At 40.0% G+C, this 12,778-nt stretch overlaps 1 protein-coding gene and 1 pseudogene across 1 annotated transcript in view; both read left to right on the top strand.

Moving 5' to 3' along the window:
- APCDD1L (APC down-regulated 1 like) overlaps nucleotides 1-12,778 on the top strand; it is a 56,828-nt gene that overhangs the window by 18,881 nt on the left and 25,169 nt on the right. The window lies entirely within an intron of this gene.
- LOC140710235 (large ribosomal subunit protein eL43-like) lies at nucleotides 676-1,854 on the top strand (annotated as a pseudogene).

The following is a 12,778-nucleotide window of genomic DNA, read 5'->3' on the forward strand; positions in this document are numbered from 1 at the left end:
GCTGGGGCTCAGGGAGGCATCTTGGCCTAGAAGGTCAGGCCCGTTCAGACTCAGGCCATGCCACTGTGGCCCCCAGCCCTGCAGCATTTGATAAGGCTTCTATCTGGCCCCAAGGGCCGGCTTCCTGGGCACACCACCCATGCAGTCAGGCACACGCTCCCACACTCAGAAGGGCCCCACACTGGCCTTAACGCTCTGCCGTCATCGTCTGGAAATTCTTAATACTTTTTGAACAAGGGGCCATGCATTTTCAATTTGCACTGGCCGTCAAACTAGGCCACTGGTCCCGGTGCTCCATATTTGTTGCGTGACTCTGGCAGGTATGGCACTAGGGTTGGCAGATGACAAGTCGAGGGAGACAGAGGCGTCCTCAGTCCTCCCAAGCTCCCAGTCGGCTGAAGGAGGCATGTGAGCATGAAGCATCCCGATCTGCACCAGTTGGGGCCAGTGTCCAGCAGGCCGTGGCCAGAAAGGACCCCACTATTGTTTCTGGAGGAGTGCAGGGGGCAGCAGGCTCCAGGGGACACCAGAGGGCCCACCTTGAGACAAGGTCATGAGGGTGTTCTCACCGAAGAGGAGACGCTTGAGCTGAAGGAGGAGAATGAGCCAGAAGGCCCAAAAAGAGCATTCCTGGCAGACACACCGGCAAGTGCACAGGCCCCAGGGTGGGTACAAGTGGGGCATGGCCAAGGGACTGCCAAGCGCTCAGTGGGTGCAGAATGCCAGGAGAAGATCATGAGACAGGAATCACAGGCAAAGTACAGGGCTCACAGGACTTCCGAATGGAAGGGGCTTTCAACAGGACTCACTTGATCAAATGTGCATTTTTATTCGATATTTAAGGACTACAAAGTATATGTATACTTTGAAACACAGTTGACAGCCGGGCACAGTGGCTCACACCTATAATCCCAACACTTTGGGAGGCCGAGGCAGGAGGATCACTGAGCTCAGGAGTTTGAGACCAGATTGGGCAACATAGCCAGACCCCATCTCTACCAAAAAAAAATTGTTTTAATTAGCTGAGTGTGGTAGTGGTGCACACCTGTAGTCCCAGGTACTCAGGAGGCTGAGGCCAGAGGATCACTTGAGCCCAGGAGTTTGAGGCTGCAGTGAGCCAATCCCATTGCACTCCAGCCTATGTGACAGAATGAAACCCTGACTCAAAAAAAAAAAAGGAAAGAAAAGAAAAGAAAGAAGAGAAGAGAAAAGAGAAAAGAAAGAAAAGAAAAGAGAAAAGAAAAGAAAAGAAACAAAAAGAAAATAAAAGAATAGCTCTCTCTGGGCTTGGACCTAGTTCGCGGCCACATGGCCAAACTTACCAAGAAAGTTGGGATCGTCGGTAAATAAGGGACCCGCTATGGGGCCTCCCTCTGGAAAATGGTGAAGAAAATTGAAATCAGCCAGCACGCCAAGTACACTTGCTCTTTCTGTGGCAAAACCAAGAAGAAGAGACGAGCTGTGGGGATCTGGCACTGTGGTTCCTGCATGAAGACAGTGGCTGGCAGTGCCTGGACATACAATACCACTTCGGCTGTCACGGTAAAGTCCCCATCAGAAGACTGAAGGAGTTGAAAGACCAATAGACGCGCCTCTACTCTTTGAGACATCACTGGCCTATCATAAATGGGTTAATTTATGTAAAAAAAAAAAAGAAAAGAAAAGAAAAAAAGAAAGAAAGAGAAAAAAGAATAAAGAAACACAGTTGACCCTTAAATCACGTGAGTTTCACCTGCCCGGGTCACTTATCCCCAGATTTTCTTCTACCTCTGCTGCCCCTGAGACAGCTAGACCAGCCCCTCCTCTTCCTCCTCCTCAGCCTACTCAACATGAAGATGATGAGGATGAAGACCACCTAATGAATACTAAGTATGTTTTCCTTATGATTTTGTCAATAACATTTTCTTTTCTCTAGTTCACTTTATTGTAAGAATACAGTATATAATACATATTATATATGAAATATGTGTGAATTGACTATATTATCAGTAAGGCTTCCAGTTAACTGTAGACTATTAATAGTTAGGTTTTGGGGGAGTTGAAAGTTACTGGTGGATTTTCAGCTGTGTGGGGCATTGGTGCCCCTAACTCTGGTGTTGTGTTGTTAAAGGTCAACTGTGAACATAATGTGGACACCCGTGAGCCCAGCCCTCATCCCAGAAACCACAACGTTGCCCATGTCTTTGGCCACTCACCTGTTCTCTATTTCTGAATTTTGTGTTTATCCTTTCCTTGTTTTTTTTCAGGGTACAGGTGCCCCCGAACAGGGTATTTTTTTAGCTGTGCTTGTTCCTGAGGTTGATGAAAGTCAGAGCTCACTGTACGTCTTCTTTTGCGTTTGCTTCTGCCACTCGATATTATGTTTCTAAGGTGTGAGCACACTATTAGGTGTGGCTGTAGCTCCTCCATTTTCACTTCTGGATAATATTCCAACGTGTGAGGAAGCTGCAAGTTATTTTTCTCTTCTATCTACGATCATCTTGTTTGTCTCTAGCTTTTGGCTTTTACAAATAAGGCTCTTAGGAACCTTCTTGGACTTGTTGCTGGGTGTACCTATGACAAAATCATAGTCATGATCTCTTAAGGCCTCGTGACTCACATTAGTGGGGCCCAACCAGTGTGCTTTCTTAATGAAAGAAAAGAGAATACTTGGGAGTGCATGTCTCATAGTAAGAGCCAATATTGTTTCCTGAAACTTCTGTTTCCATTATGTGCATGTTTATGTGCCTGTGTGCACGCACTGTGAGTGCATATATATGTGTGTGCATGCTTGCATTGTGTGTCAGTGCATGTGTGTGTGCATGCTTGCACTGTGTGTGAGTGCATGTGTGTGTGCATGCTTGCATTGTGTGTGAGTCCATGTGTACGTGTGTGTGTATGCTTGCATTGTGTGTGAGTCCATGTGTACGTGTATGTGCATGCTTGCATTGTGTGTATGCACTGTGCATGTGTGCATGCTTGCATTGTGTGTGTGCACTGCATGTATGCATGCTTGCATTGTGTGTGAGGCATGTGTATGTGTGTATGCTTGCATTGTGTGTGCACTGTGCATGTGTGCATGCTTGCATTGTGTGTGAGTTCATGTGTGTGCATGTGTGCATGCTTGCATTATGTGTGAGTGCATGTCTCACACATTGTGCATGTTTGCATTGTATATGTATGTGTCAGTGCATGTGTGTGCAGAGGCGTATATATCAGATGGTGATGTAAGATGTATTTCTGATTGTGATTCACAGAAAATGTTTGTAAACCACTGATCTCATGCTGTAAATGCCTATAAAGTTAACTTAGAAAAGTTATTTTACAGCCGGGCGCGGTGGCTCAAGCCTGTAATCCCAGCACTTTGGGAGGCTGAGACGGGTAGATCATGAGGTCAGGAGATCCAGACCATTCTGGCTAACACAGTGAAAGCCCGTCTCTACTAAAAAATACAAAAAACTAGCTGGGCGAGGTGGTGGGCACCTGTAGTCCCAGCTACTTGGGAGGCTGAGGCAGAAGAATGGTGTAAACCCAGGAGGCGGAGCTTGCAGTGAGCTGAGATTGGGCCATGGCACTCCAGACTGGGCAACAGAGCAAGATTCTGCCTCAAAAAAAAAAGTGTTATTTTATTAAGTACTCATCCCAATTTATGCTCCCATGGGCAGGGTTCCCACTGGTCCTCACCTACACTTGCTATTTTTGGAATTCATAAATTTTGATAATCCAATGTGTGCAGAATATAACCTTATTGGGTCTTAATTTGCACAGCCCTGATTATTAATGCGTTTGACAGTCTCTATGTGTCTTTATTTACCATTCTCGTTTCCTCTTCTGTGAAATACCAGCTTATGTCTTAACGTCTATTTTTCTCTGGTGTGATTTATCTTCTCCTTTAGATTTGGAGGACTTCTTTACACATCCTATATCTTAATCCTCTGCTGGTCATGTGTGTTGCAGATGTCTTTTCATTCTCTTTATGGTATCTTTTGAATAACAGAATTTCCTCATTTTAATAGGATCGTATTTACCAGGTTGTCTTTCTGTGCTTTTTGCACTTGCACATTTTAAGAAATCCTTTGCTAGCTCAAGATCATAAGATATTCTTCTACATTTTCTTCTGAAAGCTTTAGCATTTTACCTTTTTGTACATTTAAGTTTTTTCCCCCATTGGAAGTTGATTTGGGGATATGAACTGACTTCTTTTTCCTTTCCACGGGGATAACCAATTGTACTGGCTCTATTTCTTGACCAGCCCTCTCTTCTCCACTTATCAGTAACCCTGTCCTGTTATCTAGCAAGCCTCTGTAAATTTCAGGAGTTACCATCTGAGCTCTCTGTTCTATTGTTTTGGTCGATTTGTTTATCTTTTCACAGAATATACAATGCTACAGTTACTCGAGTTTTCAATAAATCTTATAAGAGCTCTGATGCCCCTATATCTTACTGTTTTTCAATTCCTGACACCTTTGCTCTTTCATATACATTTTATAACCACCTTCTCAAGATCCTAAAAAAATAAGATAACCTGTTGGGATTTTGACTGGAATCTATTATACCTATGAACCAGTTTGTAGAAGGTAGACATCTCTTAATATTGTCTATCCTTGAATATATCTCACTTCATTTATTTATATCTTTAATGTCTTTCATGAAATTTTAATAATTTTCTCCAAACACATCTTGCATATTTTTATAAAATTTATTCCTAGGTATCTTATGTTTTTTAACTACTGTTGTAAATGATATATTCCCTCCCCACAACTATGTGCTGTTATAAAATATAATTGATTCTTATATATTGATTTCTTTTACCAGACATCGTTCTAAACACTTATTATTTCTAATAATTTGTCTGTAGATTTTGAGTTTTTACATAGACAATCATATCATCTACAAATAGTGATCATTTTATTTCTTTTAAAATACGTATACCTTTTATTTCTTTTTCTTGTTTTGCTACAAGGACTGTCAGTAAAACATTGAAAGTCATTGTCATTCATTGTGATGGAGGCATCCTTGTCTTATTTATTCCTGATCTCAGAAGTTCAGTATTTCATTACTAAGAAATATCATTTAGAATAGGCTTTTTTGGTACATAATGCCCTTAATCAGCATAGATACATATCAAACTATTTCTCATTTTTAAATTATGAATGGGTTTGGAATTTTATCAAATGCATTTTCTGCATCTTTGAAAAGATCTTTTAATCTGTGAATGTGGCAAGGATATTTACAGATTTTTCTAATGTTAATGAGTTGCATTATTAGGATAGACCCAACATGGACATAATGTGTTATCTTTACATTCTATTTACTCATATTTTATTGACGACTTTTGCAACCATGTCCATAAATGCGATTGGCCTATACCTTTCCTCTCTCATACTGTCCTTAATGTTTCCTTTTCACACTGCCCTCGAAAGGATTCAGGGTCTCTGTCTGGCAAGAGTACTTTCCAGAACCTGGAAGGGTATCGAGTGTGAGAACCCTAGCAATGTGTTCACATAGACTTAAGTTTTTGAAAACATCGCAGATTTCAATATTAATCAGTGAAGAGACAGTCTCTTCCCACTCTGTCTTTTGCTGGTTCTTTCACCGGTTCTTCACACTCTGCCTTTTGCTGTGAATGTTGAAGTGACCGCGGGCACTTGGGGGATCAGCTTACGGAGAGGTTGTGTTGAGAATTATTTTAGTTAGTGCCGTTAAGTTTGTGTGTTATGCAGCCACTTCCATGTGTCATTAAGTTCTCGCTAGCAAGCTCAGGGTAGGACTGGCTTCCCCAAATACCCCTGCTTCTCACTGTCCTACCTGCCCACTGTCATGGTGTGAAGATGCACCATGAATGTGTCCTCAGCACCAATCACTAGAACTATGGGGCAGTGGAGAGACAGGTGTGAAATGTGCAGAACCAGAAGCTAGTCTAGGGAAAGTTGTTGCAAATCTCATAGCTTATACATGAAAGAAAATTCATAGAAGTTTCCCAAATTTGACAATCTAAAAACTTATGACATTATAATAATGAGTTGTTAAGCTGAAAAGAAATCTCCTGAATGATCAGTAACAAAAAATATTTTTACAACAAAGGAAGAAGAAAGAATAAGCGGCCTTTCTACTCTTGCCATAGAAAATGAAAATATGAAATCTTTGTCATGTGAAGAGGTAAAGCCAACCCAATCTAAAAAGTGTAGGAAAACACTATTGTAGAAGACTCGATTGAATAATAAAAATAATATACGAGTTCTCTAAATTTTGATGTGTTTGTGGTACGTGTCAGCTTTATAAAATTTGTAATTTATTGTTATTTTCCAATTCTAAATACTTACTTTTATGCCAATTTTGAATTTTTGTATGAATTCCCATTCTTTTTCTTAAGAGGGCCCCCAAAATTGAATAAACTTCAGGCTCTACAAAACGTAGATCTGCCATTCATACTAAAAGCTCACAGAGTGAGTTGGAGATTGCACCCTTTTTCTACTTTCTGGACGAGTTTATGTAAAATTGGAGTGATATTGTTCTTTTCTTCTCTTTTTTTATCCAGACAAAGTTTCACTCTTGTTGCCCAGGCTGGAGTGCAGTGGCGTAATCTCGGCTCACTGCAACCTCTGCCTCCCAGGTTCAAGCGATTCTTTTGCCTCAGCCTCCAAAGTAGCTGGGATTACAGGTGCCCGCCACCATACCCAGCTAATTTTTTTGTATTTTTAGTAGAGACAGGGTTTCACCATGCTGGCCAGGCTGATCTCAAACTCCTGACCTCATGATTCGCCCGCCTCGGCTTCCCAAAGTGCTGGGACTACAGGTGTGAGCCACCGTGCCCGATCCTAATTTTTTTTTTTTTTTTTTTTTTTTTTTTTTTTTTTTTTTTTTGTAGAGATGGGTTTTCTCCATGTTGCCCAGGCTGGAGTCTCAAACTCCTGGACTCAAGCAATCTGCCCGCCTCAGCCTACCAGAGTGCTGGGATTTCAGGTGTGAGCCACTGCACCTGGCCTGCCTGGTTTTGTTTGTTTGGTTGGTTTGGTTTGTTTGTTTTATTAGTGTTTGGTGTTGGTTTGGGTTACATTTGGGGCGGGGAGCAGATTTTTAAATTATTCCTCAATTTCTTCAACACTTACAGAACTAGGTTATAAACACATACGTTGGATCATAAACTTCTTTTTTTATAAAAACGTGCTGGATCTGTAGTTTTGTCTCTTTTTCATTCTCAGTATTATTAATCTCTCCTCTCCTCTTTTCCCCCTACTCACTCACTCTCCTTTCCTTTCTTTCCTTTATTTGATCAATCTTAGCAGAGGTTGATCTAATCTCTCAGGGGTTTCACAGAAGCAACTTAGACCTCGTTCATTCTCTCTTCTAGTTTTGTTTTATATTTTATTAGCGTCTGCTTTTTTCTTCTCCTTTATTTCGGCTTATTCAATTTTTCTATTTCTAACTTCTTAAATTGGATGGTTATCTTTAATTCTTAGGCTTTCTTCTTTTAACAATATGCTCATAAGCCTATAGGTTTACCTCAAAGTATTGATTTTTGTCTGAATTCCATGAGTTTTGATGTGTACTATTTTTACTTTTTGCTTAGTTCTAAGATCTGTGTTCTTTTGATTTTGATTTTGATTTCTCCATTGATGCCTGAGTGTTTGGGAAGTGTTTCTTAATTTCCAAACACATAGAAATGTTTGAAATATCTTTATTACTGGCTTTTAATTTATTTGCATTGCAATCAGAACTGTAGCCTGTATAATACCAATTCTTTGAATTCTTTGAGACATTGTATGGCCTAGTATGGGGTCAGTTTTTGTAAATGTTGCATATGTGTTTGAAAAGAATGTTCACACTCTAATTGTTGGACATAGTAATACATATGTGTGTGTGTGTATGTGTGTGTACATTAGTCCCTCCCTTAACCTCAGGGGAGGCATTCCAAGACCCCCAGTGGGTGCCTCAGACTGTGGATAATACCAGATCCTATGTATACTATGTTTTTTCCTCTTATCGCATTGTATAGGGCAGGTAGTGTATATGTGGATACACTAGACAAAAGGGTGGTTCACATCCTGGGTGGGATAGAGCAGGATGGTGCAAGATTTCATCATGCTACTCAGAACAGCACTCAATTTAAAATGTATGAGTTGTTTATTTCTGGAATTTTCCATTTAATATTTCCAGATCATGGTTGACTGCAGGTAACTGAAACCACGGAAAGCAAAACCGCACATGAGGGGACCACTGTGTACACTATGCTTACATAACACACATGCATACACACACATACACACAGAGATGCACACACAGGCACACACATATATATGAAAGGAATTAAACTTGTTCATTGTGTTTTTTAAGCTTTTGTGTCATTACTGATCTTTTGTCTACTTGGTCTATAAATAATCAGAAGAGTTGTGCAAAACTATGCCATTATAATGATGGATTTGTCAATATTTCGCTCTAGCTCTAGCAATGTTTGCTTTGTATGTTCTGATATGGCCATCTTTTCTTGGCAGGTTGGACCTTTTGTGGAGTGACCACCTTTATCCCTAATAGCGCTTTTTATTGCATATCGTACTCTACCTGATTTTGATGTAGCCACCCATTTTCCTTTTACTTAGTATTTGGCAAGTTTTGTGAATTATTTCACTTTCATACTTTCTGTGTCCCTATAATTCAAGTATGTCTGTTGTAAATAACACATAGCTAGGGGTTTCAAAATCCAATTAGATAATCTCTGTTAATTGGTAATTAAACCATTTACATTTTTTCATATTTGTTTTTGACCATCTTTTATTTCCCACAAACTACACTTTTTATGCTCCTTTTCTCCTTTCTTGCTTTTTTTTAATATTTAAGGAATTAGTTTATTTATACTTACTCCTATTACTTTATCTTTCTTTCTTCTGGTTTAGAAGTTACACAATGCTTCTATTATTTTAGCAGCTAACTCTTGAAATTATAACATCTTAACTCTTTTCCTGATTAATGCAAGAAATTTAGAACACTAACCTAATCATTTATCTTCCAAATTACATACTTCTGTTTTCCAGGATTTTTGTTCTGTCCTTTTCCTCTTTTCTTAACCCCACAAAATTAGAGGGTATTATTTTATTTCTTTATTTAAAGAATTACATTTTCCAATTCTTTGCTTGTTATTTCTTCTTAAAACTAAGACCTTCCCAGCCTGGCCAACATGGTGAAACCTCATCTCTACTGAAAATACAAAAATTAGCCAGCCATGGTGGTGTGTGCCTGTAATCCCAGCTACTCGGAGGCTGAGGCAGAAGAATTGCTTGAACCTGGGAGGCAGAGGTTGCAGTGAGCCAAGTTCGTGCCACTGCACTCCAGCCTGGTGACAGAGCAAGACTTCATCTAAAAAGAAAAACAAAAAACAAAATAAAACAAAAAAAAAAAAAAACCTTCCCTCCAGTAAATTTTCCTTCCTAATAAATTCCTTTGTTTAGAAGTTCATTTAATAGAGTGTAGGATGATGAACACTTTCAGTATTGTTTATTTGAAAATGTCTTTGTTTTGCCCTTGTTGTTGAAAGAGTATTTTGATGGGTACACAAATCTAGGTTGGTGACTACTTTCTGTTTGGTGCTTTGCAGAGTCAAGTGTTTATTTCTTTGGATTTTTCTTAATCCCACTTGGTACTCACTGTGCTTCCAGTAGTTTAGTGCCTTTTATCACTTCTAGAAAATTGTTAGACATTCTTCTTCACTGATTGCATCTCCTCTACCCTTTCTTTTTTTTTTTTTTTTTTTTTTTTTTGTCTTTATGGAAGACATTAGTTAGACTGTCTCATGATAGCTCCTATATCTCTTAACCTCTTCGTCTTAGTTTGCATTCCCTCTCTTTTTTTCCTAAATTTTGGGTAATTTCTTTACATCTATTTTCCAATTCACTAATCTCCTTTTCAACAGTGTCTAATCTGTTCCCTGAACCAGTCACTAAGTTCTTATTTCAAAAATGTTATTTTTGTTTCTCAAAGTTGTATTTGTTCATTTTCCAGATCTGCTTGGTCATTTTTACGGCTCATGCTGTTCGCTCATTTTTTAACTTCCATGTTTTATTTTATTAAACATTTCATGTATATTATTCTATATTCTGTGATAGATAATTCCAATATCTGATATTCATTTTTTGCTTCTGCCAGCTGTTACTCCATAGTGGATTGTTTACTTGTGTATTGGGGGATCTTTGAGAATTCAGATTTATTTGATCTTAATCTGTGAAAAATATTATAATTGAAAATAATAATGCTTTCTTCTAGAGATTATTTATATTTGCTTCTCCCAGGAGCCAGGGGCATCAGCAGCTTGGGAGCACTCTAGCCCCTGGTTTGCCAAACCTCATGCCACAGGCAAAGAAGACAATGACATCTGTCCTCTGGAGGGGCTCTCCAGGCCCCCCTTAAGCTCACTTTGGGAGCCAGAGAACTCAGAAGCTTCCCTACTTTATGAAAAAGCATAATTTATACCAAATCTAGTTAGGCACAGTGGGGAAGGCCCTCAGAATATTCAGATAAGCTGTACTGCAGAAGCAGAATGCTGATTTGCATTTTTTAAAGATCATGCTTGCTGCTCCGTGGAGAATGAATTACAGGGGCCAGAGTGAGTGCCAGGGAAACAGCGAGAGGCCCCTGTCAGCCTTTCATCTGAAAAATGATGGTGACTTGAGCCAGAGTGATGGCAGTGAAAATAAACAGAAGGGTATGAATCCAAGTTAATGGAGTATATGCTGATTAACTTGCGCCCCTTGTTTATTTGTAGGCACGGAAATGTGTGATTAACCACAAAGCTTCATTAACTTGTCATTTCCCTTCCAATATTCATATGTTAGACTTGTAAAAATGAAAACTTTGCTTTCTATATTTGCTAATATCCAGTGTGGCCCAAGATCTAAGGACACAGGCACTCTTGTACATCACTGAGGGAAGATCAATTGAAACAGTATTTTTGGAGGACAATTTGGCCAAATCTATTGACATGTTAATGCACATTCAATTTTTCTGTTAAGAATTTCTCCAATGGAGACCCAGAATATTTATACCAAGACATATTTAAAAGGGTGTCCAATGTATTGTTTTGATAATTGCATGTGTGTGTGTGTCTGGGTACCACGACCTAAATGACCATTAACAGAGGATTGCTTAGCTACATCAAGATTCATCTAAATAATGGAATACTATTTTGTCTTTTCCATAAGAGATAAGTCTGCAACAGAAAACTATCTCTGATAATTTAAGTGTAAAAAGCAAAATGCAAAACGATGTGTGTAGAAAGATTGCATTCATTAAAAAAAAACTTTAATAGCAGAGATCGGCATGAAACCATTTTTCTGGGAGGATACACAAGGAACTGTTAAAGTGATTCTGTTTGAAGGAAGCAACCAAGGCTTCAGGGTAGGAAGAGACTTGCAGTTTTCATTTTACACCTTTTTTTATACATTTTGAAAATTCCACTGCAAGCCACATATTGCTTTTGTTTGAAGAGTTTAGCCTGTTTTTATTGGACTCTTCTTGATTAGGGCACCGGCCTCCCTGAGTTATTACATCTCCTGCTTCTGCCCCTGCATCATCTCTGATTTCTCCGCTGCAGACTGTGAATGTGTGAATGTGTGTTAGTCCTCACAGTCTTAAAAAAAAAAAATCAACCGTCCACAAAGATCGCTAAACCTATTGTTCAGTTAAAACAATAGATTTCAAATAATAGGTATAGGGTGACCCCATTTTTATAAAAATGATAATTGGATAAATACAGGTATGTATGTATAAGAAAAAAAAAGCCTAGAAAGATTTATTATTCATTCAACAAAAATCTATTGCCCGCCTACCATGGGCCAGGCATTGTTGTAGAGATGGAAGGTCAGAGGGGACCAAAGTCCCTGTGCTGTGCCTTTTGGCACCCCCAGACTCTAGAAGCTGGAAGGTAATGTATACCAGCAGGTTAATGGCAGTTCACTCTGGGATAGGTGACTGTGGATGTGCTTTTAAATCATCTTTGTGCTTTCCTGCATTTTCTGATTTATTTTTTATTTTTTTGCCCTGTGTATGGCATAAAAGAACTTACATAAAAATAATAATTAAACCATTAAGCACAATCTATCTCACACATCTCCCTGGTTTCGACTTTCTTCTCTGTCCATAGCCAAGTTGCTACACTCATCCATGCAATATTTGGGACACACAGATGCTAACATATTTTTTGTTGTGTGTATGGAAATTAGATTTAACTGGGCATCCTGCATTTTATCTGCAACCCTATTTATCAAACAACTTGCTCCCCACTCTGACTGTGCCCCCTTGCCTGGCCTCTGCCTGAGCCTTCTCCCTAGAGCCACTTCCCTGGGGACTCTGCCTCTCCAGAGGCCGGCTTCTCCAGCCCATTATCGTCCCCGGGTGCTGTGTGGAGAGGTCACTGGACCCAGCTGGGTGCCCTCTCTAGATGCTCAAAATGTACCCCCTAAATATGGTACTCCTCCCCAGTTCTCTATCTCAGACACCTGCACCCCATCCTTCCCATGTCCCAGGCTGAGAAGCTGCACCCCACTTCACCTTACAAGGTAGCCTCCCCATCTTTGGCCCCAGCCTCAGAGCCTCCTTGCTCAGGAATGGACTTGGTACCCACAGGCCCTCTGAAGTCCCTCCTTCCCCAGCCCTCAGATGTGCACAACATCATCTTTAATGCAAGTCAGCAGGGGCCTTAGAGCCTGGGCCTCCCACCACCTGTCACCAGGTGCCATTCCGGCCATTTGGCCACATCTGATTGTTACTGTTCTGTAATTGAGTCAGCATTTCTCTCCACATCAACTAGCTC

The sequence above is a fragment of the Chlorocebus sabaeus genome, chromosome 2, assembly GCF_047675955.1.
Source record: "Chlorocebus sabaeus isolate Y175 chromosome 2, mChlSab1.0.hap1, whole genome shotgun sequence".
In the NCBI taxonomy this organism is placed as follows: Eukaryota; Metazoa; Chordata; class Mammalia; order Primates; family Cercopithecidae; genus Chlorocebus; species Chlorocebus sabaeus.